Below are 14,414 nucleotides of genomic sequence, written 5' to 3' on the forward strand. Positions count from 1 at the left end.
AAGCCAGCTTGCATGCAGCTTTGGGGCACTTGCTGCTGTGCACTTTGTGTTCCGTTCTATGTAAAGCCAAGTAAGATATTTCCCTGCAGAGGACCACCCCGGTGGGTGGCTGCCTGCACGGAGCTGGCTGGGGTGCAGGTTCAAGCTTTCCAAGTGCCCCCAGGCTAAACACACTGGCTCAGCAATGTCCTAGGGGACGTGAAGCAGAGTAGGCAGGCCTTGATGGAGATGCAGCTGGCGCTGATAGGCCTGATCTCTTGATGCCTTTAAAGATAAAAGCCACTTTAAGTCTTGAGCCAGGGGGCTCTTTTCAAGTGTCATCATCTCAATTGATGGGATGAAAAGAGGAGTATGGCTTCAGTAGCTGTTTTTGATTTTAGTAGGGAAAGGATAAGTGAACTTTCTGCTCAGTTAGCTTTTCCAAGCGCTTCTTAAATTTGTCTTTAGTGCATTTGCATTGTGTTCAGTTTGCAATTCCTCCTCTCATTTTCCTCCTCTTTTCTCATTTCTGCTATCACGATGACAGTAAGTGTTCTGTAGAGCAGCGGGTTTTGTGGCGTCAAAAAAACCCCAGGAGTTCTGTTTTGTGGAAGTTGATTTAATGTCTAAAAATAGGGAAGCCCTGACTTGTCTCCTGGGCCAGGTGGCTGTAGTGCTGAAAACCACCTGTCAGGAGAGTTGATTGTTTTGTTCTTGGCAAGGTATTTTTCTGGCAAAGAAGAATATGCAACTGTAGGAAAACAGGAGTTGTAACTGCTTTAGTATCTGATGTCAGCTGATGTTGTACAACAGATGTTCTACAACAAGTGTACCAAGTATTATTTGTTTTGTTGTGATGTCTATTTCCATCATAGAGATCTTCAGTATCTTTGGTTATAGGAAAGTAATAATTTGGAGAGTGATCACCAAGAAGCCGCTGCAGCCTCCTTTACAGTAATAAGTGGTTTGCTTGGCAAATGAGCAGTACTGTCAGCTGTAATAAGTGGAAATTCCTGAAGGAAAAACCAATACCTCTCCTTACTATGGAGAGTTAATTTGTGTTTTTGTTTTGAGAAGAATCTTTCTGTGCCTTTTTTGGAGGCTGGATTAAAAGTCCTGGAAGCACAGAATAGTAAAGGTGCAGCGTGAGCGCAGTGTTTGAGTTATCCTGCAGAGACAGACCTGGAGATTCCACCCTGGGACTTGGAGGTGATGAAACAACTCGGTGTGAATAACAGATCTAACAGTTGTTTTGCTGCTTTTGTAAGAAGCTGTTTGTGAATCATTATTTAATTATTCGTCTTGCCCCAAAGATGGAGACATAACACTTAGTGAATTAACACCTTTTCCCGTAAGTGACTGAAGAAATTACTGGGGAGCAAGATGTCCTCTTCCATTTGAGTTGTACAACCGTGACCATTCAGTCCTTGGCCTCTTTGCTGACCCTGACACTGAAAGGGCCAGCTGTGTGGATAATGGCTATTGCGACCTGGATTTCTGCCCACGGTGGATTGCACCATCAGGGAATTTCACGTAGGCTGTTTGCTTGGGGTTGGGTGGGGCAGCTGAGAGTGACCTGGGGAAGAGTGGTGCAAACAGGTGAAGCTGTGGCATAATCAGAAGCAAGATTTTCTCATTTGTTTTCTTTTTGAACAGTGTGTGTTTGTGCCCAGTCCTGGCCAAGCTGTCTGCGTTTGAGGGCTCTCCCTCCCACTTTGGTCCAAAAGTCCTGGGTGCAGCGGTAACTCATGTGAGAACCCATCTTAGCTCAGGGAATTCACCTTGAGTGTGGGGCTGGCAGCCTGCTGGGGAGGGAACCCCCAGTTCAGAAGGTGGTGGAGTGCTTGTGATGGCTGGGGAACTACTGCTATTTTGTAGATTTTTTTTGTAGACATTACAGGAAAGCCAGGTTTGTATTAAATTGTTATGTTCTCTTACAAAATTCCCTGCAGTTTAAGTTTAGTTCTCTATATAGAGCAAGTGATTGCATGCCAGCTAATAGTAGGTCTTTTTTTCAGTGCTGTGGCAACTTGAGAAAGGAAATTGAAAGACTTAGGAAAGCTAGTGTGGCTGGATCAAAAAGAAAGTGGATTGATCCAGCCTTTAATTATTGAGTGATGTGTTCAACTGTATTGTGCCATTATACAATAAATCAGATGCTTGCTGGTAGCAGCTGCATGGTTTGTGTGCTCAGCTCTAAGCGATTGCTGTAAGAAGTTTGATAGGATCTGTTGGGATTCTTAGGTTTCTAGGGGTTTAGCAGAGTTGCTGTCACTTAAAAATGTGAAGGATCTGAATAATGAACTGTCTTTGTCTTCCAAACTTCTGTTAAGCTGAAAGATCTCGTGATACTAGAGCAGCCTCCCTAGCCATTTAGATACTGCACTGACACTCAACATTGTTTTCAGAACCCAGAGAGGGTTTTGCCTTTTACTCAGGCTCAGTTCGTTAGTCACTTCGGGAAGTTTTGTTATGTTTGTCTTTTTCTTTGTAGGGATTCTCTGCTGGGAGCTGCAATGGTTGCTCCTTCTGTGTGAGATGTACAGCCTGGCCCAGCAGGCAGTGCAGATAGGCCTGTAAGCCATGTGTTCCACTATAGCTCCAGGAAATTCCACGAAAGCGGTATAACGTGATGTTGGAAGCTACTGTGATCTCACTCCCTAAGATTCAATTCAGAACTGAAGCCTGTACCCATAAAATACTTGCTTTTGGGAATGTATAATATGCTACATCAGGATGTGTGCAGGTGAGCTTTCATGATAAAGGAAACAGACTGGAATTTCCCAAGTGCTTTATTACTGGAGCAGAGATCTCACTGCAAAGTTAGTTACAAGCAGAGGTTTGGCAGAAAAGATGCACAACAGAAATGTTGATTTATTTCACCTGCTTTTCGGAACTCCACTCTCGAGTTTCTGTACAAAGCAGAATCACAGTTCTTTCGTACCTTATTTACGTGCATTGCTTTTGCGTGAGACCTACCACAGCTCACTTCTTGGGCAGGTCATCTCTAGCATCAGTGCTGAGCACGGGAGTTCACATCTGGAATGTTGTGTCCTGTTTCAGGTTCCTCTACATAAGAAGGACTATGGTACGGTGTAGGGCTGCTTGGGTGATTGAAGAGATGATGAGGAACGAAAAGAGACTGAGGGAGCTATGGCTCTCTTCTGTCTAGAAGAGAGGAGGCTGCAGGGGGAGTCTTATTGCTGCCCCATTTGTGAAGACCATCGAACCTGATGAGAAAGGTCAGGTGTGCTGAGGGCAGGCAGCTGTGGGGTGATCTGTGCAAGCACCACCTGGAGTTTTAACCTTGACTTGGTGTACAACAGGCAAAGTAAAGAGGTGTTGAGATGCTGCCTCCATCCCGGTTGCCATTCTGCTGCCATTGTTTTGGAGAGTTTGCTGCAAGTTGTTCAACAAAATATGCATGTATGCTTCAATGCAGAGTGGAGTTGTGCAAGTGAAAAACAGTCAGGAAACACCAGTGGATGCAAACAACTAGCAGCACAGTTTGTGTAATGCAGTGGGATATTTCCTCCCTTGTCTTGGCATGAGTACCCAGTTGTTAAGATGAACTTCTTAGTGGGATGTTCTTAGGAAAGAATCCATTTTAGGTGGCAGGGACCTAGTTCTGTTGCCCCTGCTGAGGCAACGTGGGCAGGCCAAGTGGATCAACGGGAGATGATAGCAAGGACAGGAAGAGGCTCTTTGTGTCTCTGTCTGGCACTTCCAGTGCAGTTGCTGAACATCCACAGGGTCCACATGCAATTCAGGACCAAAATAGCCCTTTCTGCACTGCAGCCATTCTCTGGCAGCAGCAGAACATGTCTGCCACTCGTAGATCATTTCTGTTCTCCTCTAGCTAGTCTGTGGGTGACAAATGCCTTTACCTAGATAAAGCTGCTGGCTGTCGTAGCTTGTGCCAAGGTTAAATCTCTTCTGCCCTGGTGAGATTGGCTCCTGTGAGATAGGCCATGAAAAGAGCAGGAGACAGGGAGGGGGAAAAAAAAATAGGAAGCAGTACCAACTTTGGGTTCCAGTCTCACTACCTTTTTGGCATTCTGTTCTGGAGATGGTTAGACTGTAAGATTTCTGTCCTTAAAATTTGAGAACATCGTTCAGGAGCTCTTAAGTGCTTGGGATAAACAGCGTGTTTTGTTTGTGGTTCATAGCAGATTATTATTAAGATATATTGCTTTGATGATCTCTTAGTTCCAGTACATTATTACACTTGGGCTCTCCGCCAGGGCTGAGCTGTGCCCAGTATCCCTTAGCAAATGAACATTGCACGTGAGCATGTGAACGTGGTATTTGTGTGTGCGCCGCTCTAGCAGAGCAGAGATCTCTGACCCCTAGAATTTTATCTGCTGGGTTCTGATCAGACAAAATTAGTCTACATCTTGCATTTGGAGACAGGTCTGTAAGCTGTGTCAGGCAGCGTATTACAGCAGCTGTTGATGGCCCTGAGTACATTTGCATTTCCTGCAAAGTGAAATGGGCAGATGTTGCAGGTTAAAATGATGCTGCTCAGATGGGGACCCTCAGTGGGCTTCTGCCTGCTGGAAATGCCCCCAGGCTGGCTTAGGAGCCCCTCGTGGCACAGCAGAGCCTGCTCAGCCTGACCCAAAAGCTCTGTGCAACCAAATAGGGCTTTAGAATATCTAGAAGTGTGGGTTTCCAAAAGCAAGGCTATTGCATCTCTGTCCTGAGGAAGTAGTATTGCAATGATAACTCTTGGGAAACATTTGCTTCCCATCTGTCTTGGTGAATGAGAAAGAAATGGAACAGGAGATCTTTAAAGCCAAGCTTGGGGCTTCCCACAGATGCTGTTGCCTATAGGCCCTGTGTTCTTTAACTGGTAAGGATCCGTTTTCTTAAAATGCTGGAACTCAGCCAAGCATGCTTCACTTTTCTTACTGCATGTAAGTTCTCTGGGAGTAAAACGTTTGTTTTTCTGCTCTTCCTGTGTTACTGCTACACAAAAAAGACTGATAGATCCTTTGCAGTTGTATTTGAATAGCTGGATCACACACAGAGGCAAACTTGAAGCAGCAAAACAAAACCAGCCAAACCCACAACAAGCAAGCAAACAAAACAACTGTGTCTGGGTAGAGATGCTTAATTAGTTTTCCTGTGTGGTCTCTCTTTTATCCTGCTAATGGTGCTTGGGTTAGGATTAAAAATAAATACATGAGTGTTTCCTAAACATGTAGTATGTGGGTATTACCCCTTTGGGAAACTGGGGGCAGCTCTTAAAATGAGGAACTCCACAGAGCAGAAGGCCTTACAGCATCTGTGATGCAGCACATAACTCACTGAGGTCCTGAATTCATCTGTGGCTCCATGGCATGTTTAATACAAAGGAAAAATAAAAATTGTCTTATTTCAACACTTGATAGGTTGTTGCACACTGTTGACCTTCTCATAGCAGGGTGATAAGTTTGTTTCCACTGATAATAAATTAATTGTCAAAAAATAAATGTACTGCCAGCAGTAAAAGTGCTCTTCTGTGAGTAGTGAGGAAACAGTAATTTTTAAGTGACACAATAGTAAATGAGCTGCATTTGCAACAAGTAATTCTTCAGTATCTGTATCGTGCTTCCCAGTTTGCTGCTTGTTTCCTGTTATGTATTACTGATTTCTGTTAAGATGCAGGTGCTGGTTCTCTGTGTTTTACTGCGAGTCGGACAGCTTTGTAAAATCATGACCAGTGAGTTCCACTCGCTGCTTTGGGGATTTTGTGATTGCACTGTTAACTGTGTTTTAAAATGGTGAAAACTAAGGATGTTATTGCTGCCACTGCAAAGCTGGAAGTGCTTCTTACCCATTTAGAAGTGAGTTCTGAGGACAGACAGGATTTTCGGTTACTTCCTCCGTAATGAATGGTGGTGGTCTGAAAATATGGGGTGATTTTTTTATTTTCTTTTTTTTTTTTTACAGAGGTGCCTTTCAGAACTATTGATTGCCTGGACTTAAAATTCCTTTAGGGTGCTGTTAGCATACATCCAAACTGTGGGTCTGAACAGATCGTGTTCTGCTGATGGGCATAGTTGTAGGTATTGTATCTTGGCTAAGATTGACAGGACTGTGCCAGGTACGTATCAGGATAGCACCAAGATTTGTTTCCCAAGGACGTAGCTAGTTTCATTTGGGCCTCTGATATTCTGATCGTGGAGCTATAGGCCGTGAAGCCACTTCATAATTGGGCTTATGAGCTTAATTGTTATTGCAAGTGAGACTATTGCAGTTCCTGGATGAGAAGCTGAAAAGGAAGATGACAATCATTAATCAATACTTTTCTTTCCATCCTAAATAGAGTGAAAACAGAGCACTGTGCCTGTCAAATGGGAACGGAAGTTATTTTTAATCTTGCTTCAGAGCTTTTTGGTGGTAAATGAAAATGGCAAACTCAGTTGAGGAGAAACAATACCAACTCTTTGTCCAGATGAGAAGCCATGAGGAGGAGATAAGGCCATAGTAATGGGACTGTCAGAACTGTCTGGAAGCCAAAAGAACAGAGAAGCAAGTCAGTTTTTATTTCAGCAGCTAATTTAGGACAAAGGGTCATTGAGGGCAGCAAAACCCAAGCTTTATCGCTATTTAAAGTATGTACTGATATGTGCCAGGATATGTATTTATTTATTCTTATTGGACTCGGAGATGTTTTTCAGCTCCTAAAACACAGCTTTCCCTTTTTCATTCAGCCACAGGAGAAGTGCAGTGCAGTAGCTCTATGGGAATCTTGGTGCCCGGAGAGGTGGCACATGGAGCCTGCCCAAGCTGAGAAATGTTTAATTGATGCTTGAAACTGGGACTGAAGTTTTGGTATTTTTTACGTGGATGTTGGATAATGTGTGTCCGTAGTATGAAACTACTTGTGCTGTTGTAGCATCCCCAGGTGAGGCTAAGCAACATCGAGATTTTGGATGCTTTTGGTACTGCACGAGTTGTGCCTGGCCTCGATTTGCCCAGAGTTATTGGAGTGTGGGCAGATGTGTGTTCTGAACAGAACCGAGATGTGCTGACTGCTGTGCCCAGCCATCCCAGTGCACCTGTGATACGTGTGCTGTCCGGTGGCTCCTGCCCGTACGTGTGGGGTGACAGCTGCCTTTGAAGGGTTTTACTTGGAAGAAGGTGGCTTCTTCCGAGTGCTGGTTTGAGCTGTCACCAGGTCTGTCTTGGAGAGAGACTGAAAAATCCCATCTTTGGCTAATGGTGCTTTTTAAGAATTGGGTTGGAGCAGCTCCTGTGTGAATTGTGAACTCTGCTCCAAATGACTGGTGCCAGGTGTGAGGGGTGCACGTTTACTGCTGGTGGGTAATGAGGCATAATGCTGTACCAGCTGCTCACTGTGCTCTGTCATACCCTGCTTCTCTCTTTGAACTCAGTTCTTGTGGCACATCTTTCTACTGATAAATTGTTTGTTATCAGAGGACCTATAGGAAATTTTTCATCTCTGTATCTTTTTTTTTTTTTCCTTTGTGGATTGTTCTGTGTCTGGCTCTTCTGCCATATTCTTGCCCTGCTCTGTCCCTCTTTCCCCACAGTATTTTGTTGGTCCCGTGCTGTTAAGTAGTGCCATGCTCTGTCAATTCTGACAGGGCCCGTAAGAACAGAATGTGGCTCATTACTGTTTTGGGGGTGGGGGGAAAAAAAAAGGAAAAAGAGAGAGGTCGAAGAGGTCAAATAATGCTCATTAGCCTGAGCACGTTTGACAGCCCTGGACACCCAGAGAGGACAGTCGTGATGTTCTAGCATTACTACTGCAGAGTCTAATCAAGTCTGTATTGGCTCAAATGAGTTCATTTCCTTATCTGCATATGAATGGGAGAGTATTTTCCCTTTGAACACTGTGACCTTGGAATCGTGGACTGTGTGAGCTTGTTGACGTCACCAGGGTAGAATATGTTAGGAAATAAGGATTTTTTAAAATTTATTTTTGTTATATATCAGTTTGGCCCGTTTGATAGCTAGATTTTAAGGCTGGGGAGGTGAGACATCTGTGCATATGGATGCTTTTGTGGAAGTGGGAACTCGATGAGGAGCTGGGCAGTGGGAAGACACGTGGGCAGATCTGTGCGTTGCTGGGTTATTGGGCTTTGTCTTACACTGACACAACTGGCTGTACTCGTGCGAATGCTGTGTGATGGTGGGAGCAGAAACCTACTTCTAAGTGAAAAGTCAACCCAGTTGCAAAGCCAGCAGCAGCAGCAGTCACAGCCTCCCTTCCTGTATCACACTAATAAGTCTTAGCAATGTGCAGCAGATGTTGCCCAGTGGCTGACAGCTGCATTTAAAATTGCTCATAAAGCCGGATTTGGGATTTTGTGAATTAAGTTGAACAAGGACAAGTGTTATTTAGCAGCCCTCGTGCTTCAGTGGGCAATTTTATTTCTGTTACGCTGAAGTTCTATGAAGGAATAACAATTCAGGCTGGGAGCACTGCTTTAAGAAATGTGACACTGAATTGCACCTGGATCTCAGAAAACCAGGGTTATTGTGCGTGAGCCTCAACTGGGTGAGCCAAGCAGCACAATGAATGATGCAGGGATCCCTGATGTAGTCCAAGACCCACAAGTGCAAACGTTAATGGAGATGTGAAGGCAATTAGCCTGTGAGCAATTGCTGCTCTAACGCAGCTCTACAGCTTGGAGATGCCATGCCAAGTGCAGTCCTATGTGCTCAGGGCAGCAGCCTTGGTACTTGGTCACATAGGACATGCTCTGTTGTACTGTGGGTGACTTGGTGGCACTCTGGCAGCTTAAATGGTTGTGATTAGGGCTCAGAGAGCTGGTGGTGAATCTGTACCAACACCAGGGAGAGTTACTGTAATTTCAGACCCTACCTTCAGGATTGTGTGGGTACTTATTGATGTCAGCATAGCTTATGCTGCACAGCACTGCTATTTGAAGTGTTGAAGTTTTTTCTTCAAGTATTGCTGGTGTTTGCTGTGGTTATTTCAGTGTTGATCCTGGGAAATGAGAGTTGAAACTTTGTACAGGTGCATTCCATGTTTCAAGCTTTCCCTCAGGTAAAACTTAAAATCAACTTCATAAAGATGCTGGGAACACCATCTGAAGGTGCAAGCAATGGTTGAAAGCAGCTCACCCAAACAGGTTACACTTCCCATGCCCAGGTGGTGAGAAGTGGTGGCGAGGCATTGTGCCTCTGCTTCTTTTGTCTCTTGAAACCTACCTTGTTCATTGCATGTGTTAGTCTTGTGCAGTTCTGAAGTGCCATTTTGGTCACTTGAGGATGAATAGAAGTAGGATGCTGTAATAAACTGCTGCTGCCTCAGTGGATAAGAGCGACTGTGCTCATGTTAAGGCAAGAAGTTCAGGCAGTGACCCCTAAAGAGAATATCCTAGCTTTTTCAAGCCTTGGGACTGTGTATGTATGGATATATATCTGTGTGTATATACATAGCCTCCATATATAATAGGAAAAAACTTCTCTTCTTAGTAAAGTGCAGTCCATGAAAAATGGAGCAGTTAGATGTAAGGTAAAGACGGGCACTTCCAAGAGATGTGTTATTTTTCTGTGTATTGCTTCTCTTTAGCGAATGGGAAGGAAAGCTCTACTCAGTTTCCCAGCTTTGCAGTGGTTGCTCAGAGAAAATACCCAGTTTTTCTGTGATCTGGTCTGTGCTGTCCGGTCACAATGCCCTGCTTGTGCCTTTCCATGCCACCCTGATGGGAATGTCAGGAAAAAAAGCACCGAAGAGGAGTTAGGATCACCTTGACCACACTGCCACGCTAGCTCCTACTGCTCTCAATTGCGTTGTGTTTTTTTCTTTTAAACTGGCAAGGTTTGCTGCTGTTTAATATGTTGCAAATGCTCATTGGGAGGAAAAAACAGTGATGATGTACTGCTATCTTCTCTGGTTTCAGCACGTACCTGGGGAATAAGGGCTACACACTTGTCAAGCATTTATTTGTGCTGAACTGAGTAGCATCGACAACAGAGGGAGAAGACAGGAATGAATAAAATAGATTTTTCCCAGAAGGTCCTTGTTTTCAAAAGAAACTACTTCAACCATTTGAACACAGAATCTTCTTTCAAAACGTTGATGTTTGATAAGTAAATGGAGGGATTTCCACTGGGGGAATTGAGGTCTGAATCATCAGAAGAAAATGAGAAACGAGGATATTGGTGACTTCAGACTGTTGTATGCAAATAGCAGGGTGATGTGAGAGTGTGCAAATAGCATTCCTTGCCACGTCTGACATACACAGCACTGAAATGGTTCGGAATGTGTTCACAGTCTGACGCGTTATTTTAGGAGATCATTTAGAAAAGAATCCAAAACATTGATCTCTCATGGATGAGTCTTAAAAACAGTACTCCAAAACGTATATAGGAATGTAAGTTTCTCCTTCCTTGGCAAAAGGATCTTATTGTGACCAATACATATCTTAATTAAAAAGTACAGAACAGAATCATTGTGAATATTTCTTTTGAGTCATCTACTTTCTCGTTGCTTTCAAATGGTTTGAAATTCACAAAATCTGTTTTTTGTTGCCGTGTCAAAGAAATACAGCCATCCCTGACAATTCAAGAGTCCGACTGGAAAGCTTTTTGTATTTGAAGTTAAATACCCTGTTGATGCTCATGTAACGCTGGTACTGTGCATTTGAGAATAATTCTAGTCTGAGGATTGACGTTTTGATGAATTTCAAGCTTTTGTTAAAGCATTAAAAAAAAGCACGTGCTTGAATTTAAAAGAAAATGTTAAAACCATCTGCAAACCTCCAGAAGAAAAATAGATTTAGTCCGTACTCTTTCACAGAAGCCGCACAACTCTTCCAGCAGCATTATGCACTGCTGGAGAGCTGATAAGAGTCGATGTGATTACAGGATTAGCCAGGCCACAGGCACCTTGTCGCTGTTATTTTCACCTGGGAGGCTGGCACTGCAGGAGCCAGTCGCTGTCCTGTGCTCTCAGCGTCTCGGTGCTGGCTGCCCCATAGCACAGCATGGATGGACCTGCAGCCTGCGCTGCTGTGCCGGCACCGTTCAGCTCTGGGCGCTCCCCTGTGCTGTGAGGAAAGGGGAAGCTTTCCTCAGCTGAGGCCCCCGCGCTGGGGTTCAGAGCCATCTTCCCTGCCTTGGGTAAAGATGTATTTGATAATCGTCCAAAAGGCGCTGCTGTGTGTTTAACAGGACAACTGTGGTCTCTGCTCTTGGAAATCCGTGAGGATTTTCCAGACATCTGGGAAAGGAGGATGGAACAGGATATCCAGCTTGTGCTTCTGTAGAGAAGCCAGCTCTGAATTTGAGGTGTGTCTCAATATTTTCTCAGTGAGTCAGTTGTAAACTATTCAAACTAGATGCATGCAAGGAGAAGATTCTCTCTTCACAGCACCGCTTAGCTTTTTCCTTCTTCCTTCTTAGCTGCAGAGAGCTCCTAGATTTTGCTTCCTTAATTAGAAGCGGGCAAAGAATATGGCTGATAATCACCTGTTCTGGGTCTTGCTTTGGATATTACAAATAGTGCCTTGGCTTCTGTTACCCTCTTCTGGGAGGGCTAACATTTGAAAGTATGGTTTTATTGAAAAGTGAACGGGGAGCCTGTGTTCCAGGGTCTGATCAGTAGCTTCGGTGTTTTTGCAATTTCTACCCTATGTCTAGGAAGCTTAATCAGTTTGGTGTAACACATCCACGAGCTTAGAAAGTGAGCATGATTCTATCAGTACATGTTCTTGTTAAGAAAATACCAGTATGAGGGGGGGAAAAGAACCCCATGAAATAGGTTCCTTATATTCTAAGGCCTGCGTATTTAGAATGTCTTCTCTGCATAAATCCTTGTTACAGCAGATTACTGAATAAATAAGACACTTCAGAGCCTAGCAAGGATAGAATATTTTAATGATTTTAATTCTTGGGTGTGAACCAGAACTGCCGTCCTGGACAGGTACGAATGGGGAAAGTAAAGCTGTCATTTTACGTAACTGCTGTAAACTTTGGGTTTGATTATAATTTTACTGTATGCGTGAGCATGTAGAAACTAATAAAATCTCATGCAGTCATTGTGTGTGTTTATGTGATGTTATCCTTCTAGAAAAGGAGAACTGAAAACGGTGCTTGCTTATGATGAGGTATATTCTTTTTGTTTGTCCTGTATAGCTTGCTTGATTTCCAGTTTATTCCCAGGCTCGATTGGTAAACGATGCTTTGGTTGCCAGCCGTTATCTCAGTGCTCATACTTTCTTAGTACAAGTGAATAAAAGAAAACAGGCAGGCTGAGACCTGGGGTCTGGTTCCCGACGTGCCCCATGTGTGGCTGTTCCCTTCTGCAGCACTGCTTTGTTCCACTGAAGCCGAGCTGGGACTCCATGCTATTGCAATGGCTTCCTCCTTTGCTGCACCTGTATCAGCTGCACCATCCGTGCTTGCTAAGATCTATCCACTGTGCTCAGCTGCTGTTCTGCTAGCTGCACGGCAGCTTTCTCTTACTAAGGGTGATCTGACTTGTGATTCTCTCCATTCCAAATGCTTTCTCCTCAGGGCAGCATTATCTGGGCCTTTGGTTCAGTTACCGCTACTGCTGCCGTATTTGCCTTTGAGCTGGAGGCAGTGCAGAACGCTAGCCTTACAGGCATCATCAGCTCAGTGTGCCTGTGTATGTAACTGCAACTGTATTTGAGCTGGCTGTAGTTTGCTGTCTGTTCCTTGGTAATTTGCTCTACTGGAAGCACTTTTCTTCATTGGCCAAGTGCAGAAGTGTCCCGTATAAAATAATTATGCCTATGGAGTGTCAGCTGTGGGTTTCAGTATAAAAATTTTTCTTCCCAAGCGTATGCATCCCGTGTCTGCCTGAGGGCTACAGATGGCAGGGTTTTGCTGCAGTCTGCTAACGGCAAAAATCATATTTGTATGGAAATAGAAGTGTTTTGTATCCTCAGCTTCATAAGATAAAACAGATGAGATGAAATGATGTCAGACTTGTTCTTCTGGACTTCTGGAAGCAGTAAAAAAAGCTGCCGACAGTGTTGACAGTAGCTGGCCTTAGAGCAGCATATTGCTGAAGGGAAGTGATGGGGTAAGGTGCGTGAGGTTTGCAAGGGATATGGGAAATCACAGGGAAAAGCTTTGTATTTTCAGAACAACCTGCTGAGGATTGAAACCTTGAGGGAGAAAATCAGGAACGGTATAATTAGAGTATGGGCTGATGATGAGAGGTACCTGAGCACTGAGTTTCAGCGCCGAAGACAGCTGATTTTAAACACTGATGTCAAGTGATGGGGTAACACCCATTTTACGGTTACCTAACAGCACATGTGCTTCCTGATGTGACCTGTGAGTTTGTACTGTAATTCTGGGCACAGTGGGCTGGTCAGGAAGATCCTATTTTGACTTTTTGTGGAAGTGAGATGAGGGAAAATGCTTGAGACCTAAATAACATATAATTGCTTGCCTTGTGTGGTTTCCAAAAAAATGGCACCCTAAAGATGTGTGTGTTCTAGAGAGGGTCGGCCTGAATTTGTCTGGACCCAATGTACCCGCATATCCAAAGCCTCTGTGTGTCACTGGAAGGAGGGAAATACAAAATGATTGGTCTGTGTTACAGTCTGTTGGCAAAATGCTGCACGATGAGTTGGAAAGAGGTAGAGGAGAGAGACAGGCTGAAACATATGTTACTGTAGCACAAGCAGAAACTGAAAATTGGATAATGGGATTTATCAGTAAGAGACAGCGATTCTTTAATTGAAAGACTGCAGCTGAAAACCATCTGCAAGCGTAGAAGAGTACAGTGTGAAGTCCAGTTGCCTGTATGGTGCAGGGGCAGGAATTCACCAGAGGTGGGTGATGGAACCAGGTCACTGTCTTAAACACCAGCAGCTGAGCACTGTGGAATGGAATTTCTGGATACGAGCTTTGCAATTTGAGGTGTCTGTACCTAAAAAATGGTTTACATTTGTGATGTGCTCTTGAATCTTGTTGACTTCACAGAGTCATTGTGGGTTGGAAGGGACCTCTGGAGATCACAGTCCTGCCTCTGCTAGAGCAGGTTCCCCACAGTAGGTTGCAGAGGAAAGTGTCTAGGCAGGTTTTGAATATCTCCAGAGAAGGAGAAGGACTTTTACACCTCTGTTTATTCCATACAGGTAATTCTGCTGTTTTGACACTGATACTTGCAGTAATTGCAGCCATTAGTACAAGCTTTGCATAGGAACGCATCTGATGTCCTTTTGTTGTTGTGCTGTCCTGTGCGTTACTCTGTTAATAATCTTATTGGTGCTTTTTGAAACCTGCAATTACACAGGGCTTTGTGATAAATGGGAGAGCAGCATTAAGGGATTAATGAGTTGAACAGAATATTTTGTGATTCCTTGAAGCGTCAGCATGCAGCAGTACGCTGCTGATGAGCTTGATTCAGTCTTTGGCAGGCAGCACAAGGCCTTATCCTGAGCTGCTGGACGCTTCAACCAGTGGAA

Source organism: Tympanuchus pallidicinctus, unplaced genomic scaffold, assembly GCF_026119805.1.
Source record: "Tympanuchus pallidicinctus isolate F22 unplaced genomic scaffold, pur_lepc_1.0 scaffold15, whole genome shotgun sequence".
Classification (NCBI taxonomy): Eukaryota; Metazoa; Chordata; class Aves; order Galliformes; family Phasianidae; genus Tympanuchus; species Tympanuchus pallidicinctus.